This window comes from Anolis carolinensis, chromosome 4 (assembly GCF_035594765.1).
Source record: "Anolis carolinensis isolate JA03-04 chromosome 4, rAnoCar3.1.pri, whole genome shotgun sequence".
Lineage (NCBI taxonomy): Eukaryota > Metazoa > Chordata > Lepidosauria > Squamata > Dactyloidae > Anolis > Anolis carolinensis.
Window position 1 is genome coordinate 104,850,386 of NC_085844.1, and position 13,759 is coordinate 104,864,144.

Consider the following 13,759-nt stretch of genomic DNA (forward strand, 5'->3'; position numbering starts at 1 on the left):
ACCTTTGTGCTGGCTGAAATGCTGACCTGAAGGTTGGGTTGCTGACCTGAAGGTTTCAAATCTGCAAGATGGGGCGAGCTTCCATCTGTCAGCTCTAGCTTGTGGAGACATGAGAAAAGCTTCCCAGCTAACATATCAAGGCATCCCCTGGGCAACGTCTCTATAGACGGCCAATTATCTCACACCAGACGTGACTTGCAGTATGTTTTCAATTAGCTTCTGAGATGATAAAAACCCAATTCAGTTGCTATGACTCAATGCAATGGACTCCCGGGAGCTTTAGTTTACAAAGACTTCAGCTTTCTCTGCCCAAGAAAACCAAATCTAGTGTTGAAGTTAAGTCAAGTCATGTCCGACTCTGGGGGTTGGTGCTCATCTCCATTTCTAAGCCAAAGAGCCGGCATTGTCCATAGACACCTCTAAGGTCATGTTGCTGGCATGACTGCAAGGAGCGCCGTTACCTTCCAGCCACCTATTGATCAACTCGCATTTGCATGTTTTTGAACTGCTAGGTTGGCAGAAGCTGGGGCTAATAATGGCCGCTCATCCCACTCCCCAGATTCGAACCACCAACCTTTTGGTCAGCAAGTTCAGCTGCTCAACAATTTAACCCGCTGCACCATCAGGGGCTCAAGACTTTGCAAAGCTACAGCTCCCATGATTCCATTGCATTGAGTTGCAACAGTTAAAGTGGTGTAAAACTGCATTAACTCTGCAGTGTAGAAGCGCCCTGGGATATATCAGAGTTACCAATGTTTCTAGAAAGACTATATTCAGACATTATTCCTGGATACCGTATCATGGGTGCAAATATCTTCTACATTTCAAGTGGAGTAAGTAGAATTATCTTCTCGAATCCTCCTTTAAAAAACCCACACCTCTAAATGGATTATTGTAACATACTGCCAGATGCTAAGAGGCTAGGGAGATTTGTGGTTGTGTTGCTAAATCTGTATTCAGGCCGCCTTAGAAAAAAATCAATGAAGTGCCAATTCAGTCGAATTCACACCACTCAACAGCATCCAGATCACTTATTGACTCTAAATATAATCAAACTGTGATAATGTAATGATGGTGGCGGTGCTGAGGATGAAGTTATACATATAGCAGAGAACACTTGACAAACAACAAGCAATGCTATGGACAGTCAACTAAAGTTAAACCCTATTAACTTTAACTGATTTCAGGGGTCAAAGTGTTAAATGGGACTTAGATATTTACCTTTAACTGGAATGCATCCAGACTAGGAAAAGCTTATTCCTTGCCTTATTTTCAAAACAAGGAGATGAAGCACTATTGCTGTTTTATTTGCTTATGTTAGCCATTAGTAGCACAGAGGAGGGAGTATGACGTCTTAAAATATTTTTGCTTCTCGGTAAATGGTGAGCATTTGTATCTTGGCTTTGGTAACATTTAGAGTGCAGATCCTAATTCAAAAGCTTCCACGTGGAGTCAAATCAAGAATAATAGGAATATGCTTTCCGAAGATCTGCCACTCAGCAACGCACTGCTGTTTGTACAGTCTTGTTATTTTTGCAGGCCAGGATTTCCACCCACGTACTTACAGCTATACAAGGAGACCATGTTTCCAAGGCAAAGCATTCCTTCACCCCCTTGACTTCCTGTCCTTTCCTTTCCCTCTTCCAGTTTCATCCCAAAATATTTCCCTAGAGATGCATCTATACTGTCAAATGAATGCCATGTAATGCCACTTGAACGGCTATGGTTTCTAAGGATGTGTAGTTTGGTGCGGCACAGGCCCTCTTTGGCAGAGAAGGCTAAAGATCTTGTCAAACTACAATTCCCAGGATTTCATAGTACGGAGCCATGGCAATGCAGTGTCAAACTGCACCCATTCTACAGAGTACATGCACCTTATATGACTTCTTCATACCTTTCTTTCTACCCTTCTTTCTTTATGTCTCGTTTAAGAGAGGAAAGTGAGGTAATTATTATCGTTAATAACAACAGTGTGTTGTCGAAGGGTTTCATGGCCAGAATCACTGGGCTGCTGCAAGTTTTTTGGGCAGTATGGCCATGTTCCAGAAGCATTCTCTCCTGACCTTTCGTCCACATCTATGGCAGACATCCTCAGAAAATGTGAGGTTTGTTGAAAACTAGGTAAGTGGGGTTTATATATCTGTGGAAAGTCCAGGTTGGAAGAAAGAACTCTTGTCTGTTGGAGGCAAGTGTGAATGCTGCAATTGATCACCTTGATTAGCATTTAATGGTCTTGCAGATTGAAAGCCTGGCTACTTCCAGCCTGACGGCAGAAAGGAAGAAACCATGAAAATGAACAAAATCTGGCCACCAGTATTTTAAAAAACTCTAAAATCAGGACAGTAAATAAATAACAACACTCTGAAAACAGGGTAATTCCAGACAGGAAACAATCAGGGCCAGCTAACACCTCCCAACAAAGGATTCCCTCAGGCAGGAAAAAGCCAGGCTTTGAATCTGCAAGGCCATTGAATGCTAATCAAGGCGAACAATTGCAGCATTCACACTTGAAAGTTCTTTCTCCCAACTTGGACTTTCCTCCCTTATCTAGTATCTAACAGATGTCACACCTCTGAGGATGCCCGCCATAGATTTCAGCTAAACATCAGGAAAGGCCTCTTTGGAGGCTTTTAAGCAGAGGCTGTATGGCCATATGTCGGGGGTGCTTTGAATGCGATTTCCTGCTTCTTAGCGGGGGTGAGGGGGGGGTTGGACTGAATGGCCCATGAGGTCTCTTCCAACTCTACTATTCTATGATTCTATGAGAATGTTTCTGGAACATGGTCATACAGCCTGGAAAACTCACAGCAACACAATAATAACAACCATACTAATAGCACTGGGTGAAAGAAAACAAGCAAATCAACCAACAAGGCAGGCTGGTGAGTGTATCCTATAGCCACTCCAGGGCCCTTCACTCCAAAGAAAAGAGGAGACAGAGCAGAGAAAGTTTTTGCCTTCTCTCCTTCCCAGCCTGGAGCTGCTCTCAAGCCTTGACTGCATTTTGAACAACTGGAGAAAGCGGAAGAGTGGAGTGGGTGGAAAGAGATGAATAGCAGGTAAGGTTTCAGCAAGCAAAGCAAGAGAAGGGGGTGAGGAGAGAAGGCTGGCTGGATAAAGGGAGCAAACATCTTGCCAGTCCATGGGGTTCAACAAGGCACAGAGAAGTGTGCAATCCCTACGTGCTTATCTCTAGGAGGATATAAAGTCTCCCTCCACCCATCCATGGGGAACATTGCTCTTCCCGATCTGGGGGTTGAATGGTGGCAGGACTGGAGAGAGAGAGAAGGAAGGATCAATAGATAGCTAAATAAATAGAAGAGAAAGGAGAGAAAGAGGGGGGGTGGGAAGGAGTGAGTGAGATAGAAGGATGCAGATTGATAAAAAAAGAGATGGGGAGAGAGTAAGATAGAGGGGTGGATAGATAAGAGAGTGACAAGAGAGTGGAATAGATATATACAGAGAGAGATAAGAGAGAATGGGATAGATACATATGAGAGAGAGATAAACAAATAGATGACAGACAGAAGATTAGAGTGGAAAAGAAAGATGGATGAGAGAGAGAAGAGAGTAGAAGAGATAGAAAGAAAAGAAAGAGGAGAGAGATGGATAGATGTGTGAGAGAAAGAGAGTAGGAGAGATAGAGAGATGGATAGAAAAGAGAGATAAAGAGATAAGAGAGAGTTGGATAGATACAGATGAGAGAGAGAGAGAGATAAACAAATAGATGAGAGACAGAAGACTAGAGTGGAAAAGAAAGATGGATGAGAGAGAGAAGAGTAGAAGAGATAGAAAGAAGAGAGAGTAGAGAGATGGATAGATGTGTGAGAGAGAAGAGAGCAGGAGAGATAGAGAGATGGATAGAAAAGAGAGGAGAGAGATGAGACAGAAAAGAGGAGAGATAAAGAGAGAAGAGAGAGTAGGAGAAATAGAGATGGATAGAAGAGAGAGAGAGATGGATAGATGTGTGTGTGAAAGAAAAAGTAGGAGAAATAGAGAGATGGATAGAAAGGAGAGATGAATAGATGTGTGTGAGATAAAGAGAAAGTAGGAGAAATAGAGAGATGGATAGAAAAGAGAGATATGGATAGATGTGTGAGAGAGAATAGGAGAAATAGAGAGATGGATAGAAAAGAGAGAGAGATGGATAGATGTGTGTGAGAGAAAGAGAGAATAGGAGAAATAGAGATGGATAGAAGAGAGAGAGAGATGGATAGATGTGTGTGAGAGAAGAGAGAGTAGGAGAGATAGAGAGATGGATAAAAGAGAGAGATGAGATAGAAAAGAGAAAGGAGAGATAAAGAGAGAAGAGAGAGTAGGAGAAATAGAGAGATGGATAGAAAGGAGAGAGTGATGGATAGATGTGTGAGAGAGAATAGGAGAAATAGAGAGATGGATAGAAAAGAGAGAGATGGATAGATGTGTGTGAGAGAGAAAGAGAGAATAGGAGAAATAGAGAGATGGATAGAAAAGAGAGATGGATAGATGTGTGTGAGAAAAGAGAGACTAGCAAAGAGTGAGAGATGAATAGATGTGTGAGAGAGGGAGAGTAGATAGAGTGGAATAGACAGATAGAGGAAAGAGAGAGAGAGAAGAGAAAATAGGATAGATAGAAAAGAGAGATAGAGGAGAGATGTGTGTGCGAGAGAGAAAGAGTAGACAGATGAGAGAAGAGAAGTAGAATAGATAGAAAAGAGAGATAGAGGAGAGATGGATAGATGTATGTGTATAAGAGAGAGAAGAGTGGAATAGACAGAGAGATGAGAGAGTAGGATAGATAGAAAAGAGATGGATAGATGTGTATGAGAGAAAGAGAGAATAGGAGAAATAGAGAAATGGATAGAAAGGAGAGATGGATAGATGTGTGTGAGAGAAAGAGAGAATAGGAGAAATAGAGAAATGGATAGAAAGGAGAGATGGATAGATGTGTGTGAGAGAAAGGGAATAGGAGAAATAGAGAGATGGATAGATGTGTGTGAGAAAGGGAATAGGAGAAATAGAGAGATGAATAGATGTGTGTGAGAGAAGAGACTAGGAGAAATAGACAGATAAGAGAGGAGAGAGAGATGGCTAGATGTGTGTGTGTAAAAGAGAGAAGAGAAAGCAGGAGAGATAGATAAAAAGAGCAAAGATGAATAGACGTGTGAGAGAGGGAGAGTAGATAAGAGTGGAATAGACAGAGGAAAGAGAGAGAGAAGAGAAAATAGGATAGATAGAAAAGAGAGAGATAGAGGAGAGATGTGTGTGTGAGAGAGAAAGAGTAGACAGATAGATGAGAGAAGAGAAGAGGAAGTAGAATAGATAGAAAAGAGAGATAGAGGAGAGATGGATAGATGTATGTGTATAAGAGAGAGGAGAGTGGAATAGACAGAGAGATGAGAGAGTAGGATAGATAGAAAAGAGATGGATAGATGTGTATGAGAGCAAGAAAAGAAGAGAGGTGGGATAGATAGATGAGAAAGAGAGAAGGAGAGGGAGGCGGATAGATAGATGAGAGAGGGAGGGGGAAAGGAGTGGGGGAAAATGAGAGAGAGATTGAGAGAGAGAGCAGGAGCATGCAGAGCCCTCCTTCAGTCAGCACCCATGCTGTGCTGGGATTTTCCCTCCGTCCTCCATCTCTCTCTTTATGATCGGTGGGCGAAGGCAACGCATAGCAATGGTATAGAATCCATAGGAAACGGGGAGAAAGGGAGGCAAGAAGCAAAGGGAGAGGGGTGGGTTTAAAGCTCTCTCAATGGCTCCGACTCCCGGCCAGGTGGGAGGAGGAAGAAGAGCAACAGCAGGATGCGCACTGTGGGCCTCCCAAGGGGTGGTGGGGCGGGGGGAAAGGTGGGGAGGGAGGAGAAACGGGGTCATTCCATTCCGAGCCTTACCTTGGCTGACTTGCCCTAACTGGTGGCGGGGAACTTTAAGGGCTGGGCGAGGATCCCCAAGACAGAGAGAAAGAAAAATAAAGGCGACAGAGGAGGCGCGGAGAAGGGGCAACTTGAATCCCGTCCCGAGACGGAACAAGGAAGGCGAGGAGGAGCGGCCGGGCTTCCAGCTCCCGGCTCTGGCCAAAGCGCCCGGCTCAGCGGCTCAGCTCGGCTTTCCGCAGCTTCCCCAGAAGCGGCGCCGATTGGCTGCCGGCGCTGTCTATCAGCCGAGGATCCGCCTCCTCGGCATCCCTTTTCGACCCCAGGTTTTCGAGGCGTCGCTCCAGCTCAGCCCTTGGCACCTTCCTTGGCCTTTAAAGGAGAAGCGGATTGAGCCCGGAAGGAAAGGAAGCACAGCCTCAAAGAGAGCAAAGAATACCTCACAACCTCTGAGGATGCCTGCCATAGATGTGGGCGAAACGTCAGGAGAGAATACTTCTGGAACATGGCCACACAGCCCGAAAGACATACAACAACCCAGAGCAAAGAATATACAGTAGAGTCTCACTTATCCAACATAAACGGGCCATCAGAACGTTGGATAAGTGAATATGTTGGATAATAAGGAGAGATTAAGGAGAAGCCTATTAGACATCAAATTAGGTTATGATTTTAGAAATTAAGCACCAAAACATCATGCTATACAACAAATTTGACAGAAAAAGTAGTTCAATAGGCAGTAATGCTACGTCGTAATTACTGTATTTACGAATATAGCACCAAAATATCACAATGTATTGAAAACATTGACTACAAAAATGCGTTGGATAATCCAGAATGTTGGATAAGTGAGACTCTACTGTATTGCTGTTTGGCAGGGGAAATGTGGCTGGTTTCCCCTGACGTTAAGTCCAGTCGTGACTGACTCTGGGGGTTGGTGCTCATCTCCATTTCTAAGCCGAAGAGCCGGCATTGTCCATAGACATCTCCAAGGTCATGTGGCCGGCATGACTGCATGGAGCGCCGTTACCTTCCCGCCGGAGCGGTACCTATTGATCTACTCACGTTGGCATGTTTTCCAACTGCTAGGTTGGCAGGAGCTGGAGCTAGCAGCGGGGTTTGAACCTGGGACCTTTCGGTCTCCAGCTCAGTGCTTTAACGCACTTCGAGCGGTACCTATTGATCTACTCACGTTGGCATGTTTTCCAACTGCTACGTTGGCAGGAGCTGGAGCTAGCAGCGGGGTTTGAACCTGGGACCTTTCGGTCTCCAGCTCAGTGCTTTAACGCACTTCGCCACCGGGGCTCCCTGAAATGTGGCTGACCCAGGCAGTGCCTCATTCTGTGCCATCACCAACACCCTCCAGCTTGCTGTGAGTTTTCCGGGCTGTATGTCCATATTGGAGCCCTCAGTGGTACAGTTGGTTAAACCGCTGAACTTGCTGACTGAAAGGAATCCGGGGAGCAGGGTGAGTTCCCGCTGTTAGCCCCAGCATCTGCCAACCTAGCAGTTTGAAAACATGCAAATGTGCGTAGATCAATTGGTACTGCTCCGGCGGGAAGGTAACGGCGCTCCATGCAGTCATGCTGGCCACATGACCTTGGAGGTGTCTCCGGAAAACACCAGCTCTTCAGCTTAGAAATGGAGGCCCGGGCTGTGGCACAGGCTGGTAAGCAGCCAGCTGCAGCCAGCTGCAACAAATCACTCTGACCAGGAGGTCATGAGTTCAAGGCCAGCTCGGAGCCTGCGCTTGTCTCTGTCTTTGTTCTATGTTAAGGCATTGAATGTTTGCCTTATATGTGTAATGTGATCCGCCCTGAGTCCCCTTCGGGGTGAGAAGGGCAGAATATAAATACTGTAAATAAATAAATGAGCACCAACCCCCAGAACTGGACACAACTAGAGTTAATGTCTGGGAAAAACCTTTACCTTTACCCTATGGCCATATTCCAAAAGCATTCTCTCAGGGCGGTAAGTTCCCACTGTTAGCTCCAGCTTCTGCCAACTTAGCAGTTCAAAAACATGCAAATGTGAGTAGATCAATAGGTACTGCTCCATTGGGAAGGTAACGGCGCTCCATGCAGTCATCCTGGCCACATGACCTTGGAGGTGTCTCCAGAAAACACCAGCACTTCAGCTTAGAAATGGAGATAAGCACCAACCCCCAGAACCAGACACGACTAGACTTAATGTCTGGGAAAAACCTTTACCTTTACCCTATGACCCTATTCCAAAAGCATTCTCTCAGCGGAGTAAGTTCCCACTGTTAGCCCCAGCTTCTGCCAACCTAGCAGTTCAAAAACATGCAAATGTGAATAGATCAATAGGTACTGCTCCATTGGGAAGCACCAACCCCCAGAGTCAGACACAACTACATATAATGTCAGGGGAAAACCTTTACTTTTACTATGGCCATGTTCCAGAAGCATTCTCTCCTGACGTTTCCCCCACATCTATGGCAGGCATCCTCAGAGGTTATGAGGTGTTGGAAAATAGGCAAGTTGGGTCTATATATCTGTGGAATGTTCAGGGTGGGAGAAAGAACTCTTGTCTGTTTGAGCAAGTGTGAATGTTGGAGTTGATTAGCATTGAATAGCAGCTTCAAAGCCTCTGTTTCCTGTCTGGGGCAATCCCTTGTTGGGAGATGTCAATGTTAATCGAGCTGGCTAACATTCACACTTTCCTCAGGCAGATAAGAGTTCTTTCTCCCACAGTGGACATTCCACAGATATATAAACCCCACTTTCCCAGTTTCCAACACCGCACAACCTCTGAGGATGCCTACCATAGATGTGGGTGAAATGTCAGGAGAGAATGCTTCTGGAACATGGCCATACAGCTCAGAAAACTCACAGCAAGCCAGTGATTCCAGCCATGAAAATGTTTGACAACACACCATCCAGGTTGTTTTGTAACCGAAGGGAAAATCCACTGTGACAATACAAAAAAAACATAACTGAAAGTCAAATTTCTAACAAATCTGACCCTGCTGCTTTGGAGTCCATTTCCAAAGTATACACATTTTTGGTCGACTTTAACTTGGTTTATATTTGAAAAGTTGCTCAGGGAAAACCATACAAACAAACCTCAACAGCAGATTGTTGCCCCAAGTGTGTGGAACCTTGAACTCTTTCAGGTTTTAATTCATCTTTTTAAGCAGGCAGAAGAGATGCTGTGAGCACTATTCCTCCCAATGGTTTCAGCACCTTGGACAGCTACTTTGATGCTGCCTCAGACCTGAAACATATCTTCATGGACATAGAAACTGCTAACAGGGGTGTGCAATTCATTTTCGATGTCTAGTTTTTGGCTGCCCCCATGTTCCATAGAATCATAGAGTTAGAAGAGACCACATGGGCCATCTAGTCCAACCCCCTGCCATGCAGGAAAAGCACAATCAAAGTATCCCTGAAAGATGGTCATCCAGCCTCTGCTTAAAAGTTTCCAAGGAAGGAGCTTCTGCTGAACAGCTCCTCCAGTCAGGAAGTTCTTTCTAATGTTCAGGTTGAATCTCCTTTCCTGTAATTTGAGCCCACTGCTCCTAGTCCTAGTTTCAAGGGCAACAGAAAACAAGCCTGCTCTCTCTTATGACACCCTTTCACATATTTATACATGCCTGTTAGACTTGTACACTGATCTGTTTTAGCCATTTTACTTCGGCCAAATTGGCTTCTTCGGCTCTACCAGGAGGCCATAACAGTAAGGGTTCAACCATCAAATTTTCCCATCCATAATGGGACCACGTGACAGATTATCACAGTCCTCTTTCCCTATGGTGACAAGGTGACAAGGTAATGGTGACAAGGGACAGGGAAAAGGCAGAACTATTGAATGCCTTCTTTGCCTCGGTCTTCTCACAAAAAGAAAGCCATCTTCAACCTCAGCAACATGAAATGGACGAAGGATTTGGGGAAATCCAACCCCAAATAGGGAAACAAGTTGCCCAGGAACACCTGGCCTCTCTAAACGAATTCAAGTCCCCAGGGCCAGATCAGCTACATCCAAGAGTATTGAAGGAACTAGCTGAGGTTATTTCAGAACCACTGACAATTATCTTTGAGAGTTCTTGGAGAACAGGAGAAATCCCAGCAGATTGGAGGAGGGTGAATGTGGTCCCTATCTTCAAGAAGGGGGGGGAAAAACAACCCAAACAATTACCGTCCGGTCAGCCTCACGTTGATACCAGGCAAGATTCTGGAAAAGATCATTAAGGAAGTGGTCTGCAAACATTGAGAAACAAATGTGGTCATTGCTAATAGCCAACACGGATTTAGCAAAAAGAAGTCATGCCAGACTAATCAGATCTCTTTTTACGAGCTGGGTCGATACAGGAAACGCTGTGGATGTAGCGTACCTGGATTTCAGTAAGGCCTTCGACAAAGTCCCCCACAACCTTCTGGCAAACAAACTAGTAAAATGTGGGCTAGATAAAACTACAGTTATGTGGATCTGTAATTGGCTAAGCGAACGAACCCAAAGGGTGCTCACCAATGCATCTTCTTCATTTTGGAAAGAAGTGAGGAGTGGAGTGCCGCAGGGCTCCGTCCTGGGCCCGGTTCTGTTCAATATCTTTATTAACGACTTAGACGAAGGGTTAGAAGGCACAATCATCAAGTTTGCAGATGACACCAAACTGGGAGGGATAGCTAACACTCCAGAATACAGGAGCAGAATTCAAAATGATCTTGACAGACTAGAGAGATGGGCCAAAACTAACAAATGAAGTTCAATAGGGACAAATGCAAGATACTCCACTTCGGCAGAAAAAAATGGAATGCAAAATACAGAATGGGGGACTCGACAGCAGTACATGTGGAAAAGATCTTGGAGTCCTCGTGGACAACAAGTTAAACATGAGCCAACAATGTGATGCAGCTGCTAAAAAAGCCAACAAGATTCTGGCCTGCATAAATAGGGGTATAGCGTCTAGATCCAGGGAAGTCATGCTCCCCCTCTATTCTGCCTTGGTCAGACCACACCTGGAATACTGTGTCCAATTCTGGGCACTGCAATTGAAGGGAGATGTTGACAAGCTGGAAAGCGTCCAGAGGAGGGCAACTAAAATGATCAAGGGTCTGGAGAACAAGCCCTATGAGGAGCGGCTTAAAGAACTGGGTATGTTTAGCCTGCAGAAGAGAAGGCTGAGAGGAGACATGATAGCCATGTACAAATATGTGAGGGGAAGTCATAGGGAGGAGGGAGCAAGCTTGTTTTCTGCTGCCCTGCAGACTAGGACGCGGAACAATGGCTTCAAACTACAGGATAGGAGATTCCACCTGAACATCAGTAAGAACTTCCTCACTGTGAGAGTTGTTCGGCAGTGGAACTCTCTCCCCCGGACTGTGTTGGAGGCTCCTTCTTTGGAGGCTTTTAAACAGAGGCTGGATGGCCATCTGTCGGGGGTGCTTTGAATGCGATTTTCTGTTTCTTGGCAGGGGGTTAGACTGGATGGCCTATGAGGTCTCTTCCAACTCTACTATTCTCATCCTATGATTCTGTGATTCTATAGTTGCGTCCTGGCTTGAGTGTATTTTTTGTCTTGGCTTCTGGCTTGGCCTCTCTCTTGAATCTTTTTACTTTTCCTTTATTTTCTTCATTCTTTTTATTTAGTAGGACTGACTGAGAATTGGGAATGTGCGGGATGGGTGGGTGTGGTGCGTCTGCATGTTTCGGGGCTTGAGAGTCACCCTTTAGCTTCTTTTTATCTTCCCCTCTCCTTCAGAAAATACTTCTAAATATATTTTTTATTATTAAAAACAGCAAGCCCAGCAAACCAAAATAAAAGAGAAGCCACATTCTCAGAAAATTACTACCACTTTAACTCTCCTCTAGAGTAGAAATTAGAAACAGCTTTAAGGAAGCATTAAACCTAAAGCAGAAAGTGTGAGCAGGGAAAAGGCAAGCAGGGCCTGCAGTGCAAATCAAGAGAAAATATGACTTTTTAAAGGAAGCCCAGAGGATAGCTCCGGGTCATCACTCTTCCTTTCCAGTGGGAAATGGGAAGCCTCCTTAAAATGTCTTAATGGAAAGCTGTGTGCAGGGAAATAGTGTGCGCTGCCACCTGTACCCTTCTAGAGTAGAAAGTAGAAACATGTTTAAGGAAGCATTAAGCCCAAGTTTCCTCTACAGATCAAAGGGAAAGGATTGCAGAAAGAGTGGTATCTTAATTCTGGTGCTTTTTAATCCAGGTCTTAATGAAGGATATAAGACAAATGATGCAATTGCCTAAAATGATGGGAATGGGAGCCCGGAGACCCCACACACATTGCCTCCAATGGGCTGGATCTAGCCATATTTTTTGGCTGCATTCTGAAAACTCCATCCAGTTGTGCACCTCTTTTCAGGAGACATGTAAAAAAACAGATATGGAGGTCTACTGGTATCTAGTCAACAGAAATAGATTGAGGGTTGTTGTATGTCTTTCAGGCTGTGTGGCCATGTTCCAGAAGCATTCTTTCCTGACGTTTCGCCCACATCTATGGCAGGCATCCTCAGAGGTTGTGAGGTATGGATAAACTAAGTAAGGAAAGGAAAGAATATATATATCTGTGTAGAGTCTGGGGTGTGGCAAGGGTCCTTTGTCACTGGGAGCCAGCATTAATGTTTCAGTTAATCACCCTAATCAGCATTGGAGATGTTTTTGTCTCTTGCCTGGGGGCATCCTTTGTCAGTCAAGCCCTCAGAGTTTTGGTTCCCATCTACTGTTTTGATTTTGGAGTTTTGTAATACTGGTAGCCAGATTTTGTTCATTTTCATGGTTTCTTCCTTTCTGTTGAAATTGTCCACATGCTTGTGGATTTCAATGGCTTCTCTGTGTAGTCTGACATGATAGTTGTTGGAATGGTCCAGCATTTTTGTGTTCTCAAATAATATCCTGTGTCCAGGCTGGTTCATCAAATGCTCTGCTATGGCTGATTTCTCTGGTTGAATTAGTCTGCAGTGCCTTTCATGTTCTTTGATTCTTGTTTGGGCGCTGCGTTTGGTGGTCCCTATGTAAAGACATACAACAACCCTGTGATCCCGGCCATGAAAGCCTTCGACAACACAGAAATAGATTGAGATTCAACTGAAATGCACAAGCCTACTGGCTATCATTTCAACCTTCCCTTCTCAGGTTAAACATACCCAGTTCTTTAAGACACTCCTCATAGGGCATGGTCTCCAGACCTCTGATCATTTTAGTCACCCTCCTCTGGACACCTGGCTTGTGAATATCAGTTTTGAACGGTGATGGCCAGAGTTGGACACAGTATTTCAGGTGAGGTCTAACCAAAGCAGAATACAAAGGCACCATGACCTCCCTTGACCTAGACACTATACTCCTTTTGATACAGTCCAAAATCCCATTGGCTTTTTTAGCTGCTGCATCATACTGTTACAACTTGTTGTAAGACTCCAAGATCTTTCTCACATGGACTGTTATCGAGTCACGCATCGCACATTTTGTATCTTTTCATTTAATTTTTCTGCCTCCCCTCCTGTTTAATTTCCAAATGTGGCCTTGTGGAACTTAAGGAAAAATCAACAATCCCAAACGTTTTACTCATCCCTAGCTATTCATGCTGAAACTCCTGCTAACTGAGCCCTGCAGGGGTTATCAATCAGGGTGTATAAAATAATTAAGCAGGAAAGAAAATTATTAAACAATTAGAAGAGGTTGTAGTTGACCTTCTCAGAAGAAAATAAGGTTCATTTGTGTTATCCTGTGCACCCATTTAAATAAGCTCCACTAAAAATATGGAGTGGACTTCTGAGTGGGCATTGTGCTTATAAGAGCATTTGTAGTCAACACTGAGTGAAAGTTCATGGAACAGGAGTAGTAACTTGCCTTTCTGTTTGACTACTCCCTTGTGCAAAATGGTAGATTTCTTTGAAGATCTATCGAGCTTCCAGATTACAAGGCA

At 44.5% G+C, this 13,759-nt stretch overlaps 1 protein-coding gene across 3 annotated transcripts in view; it reads right to left on the reverse strand.

Annotated features, from left to right (window-relative positions):
- The window catches only part of cdh18 (cadherin 18), an 854,880-nt gene that overhangs the window by 405,656 nt on the left and 435,465 nt on the right, over positions 1 to 13,759 (reverse strand). The window contains exon 1 of one of the 3 annotated variants that reach the window (XM_008114218.2): positions 5,874 to 6,799. The exons of the other annotated variants lie outside the window; for them this stretch is intronic. The gene's annotated coding sequence lies outside the window, so the exon portion shown is untranslated. Of the gene's footprint in view, positions 1 to 5,873; positions 6,800 to 13,759 lie in introns of those variants that run through there. 3 annotated transcript variants of the gene reach the window in all.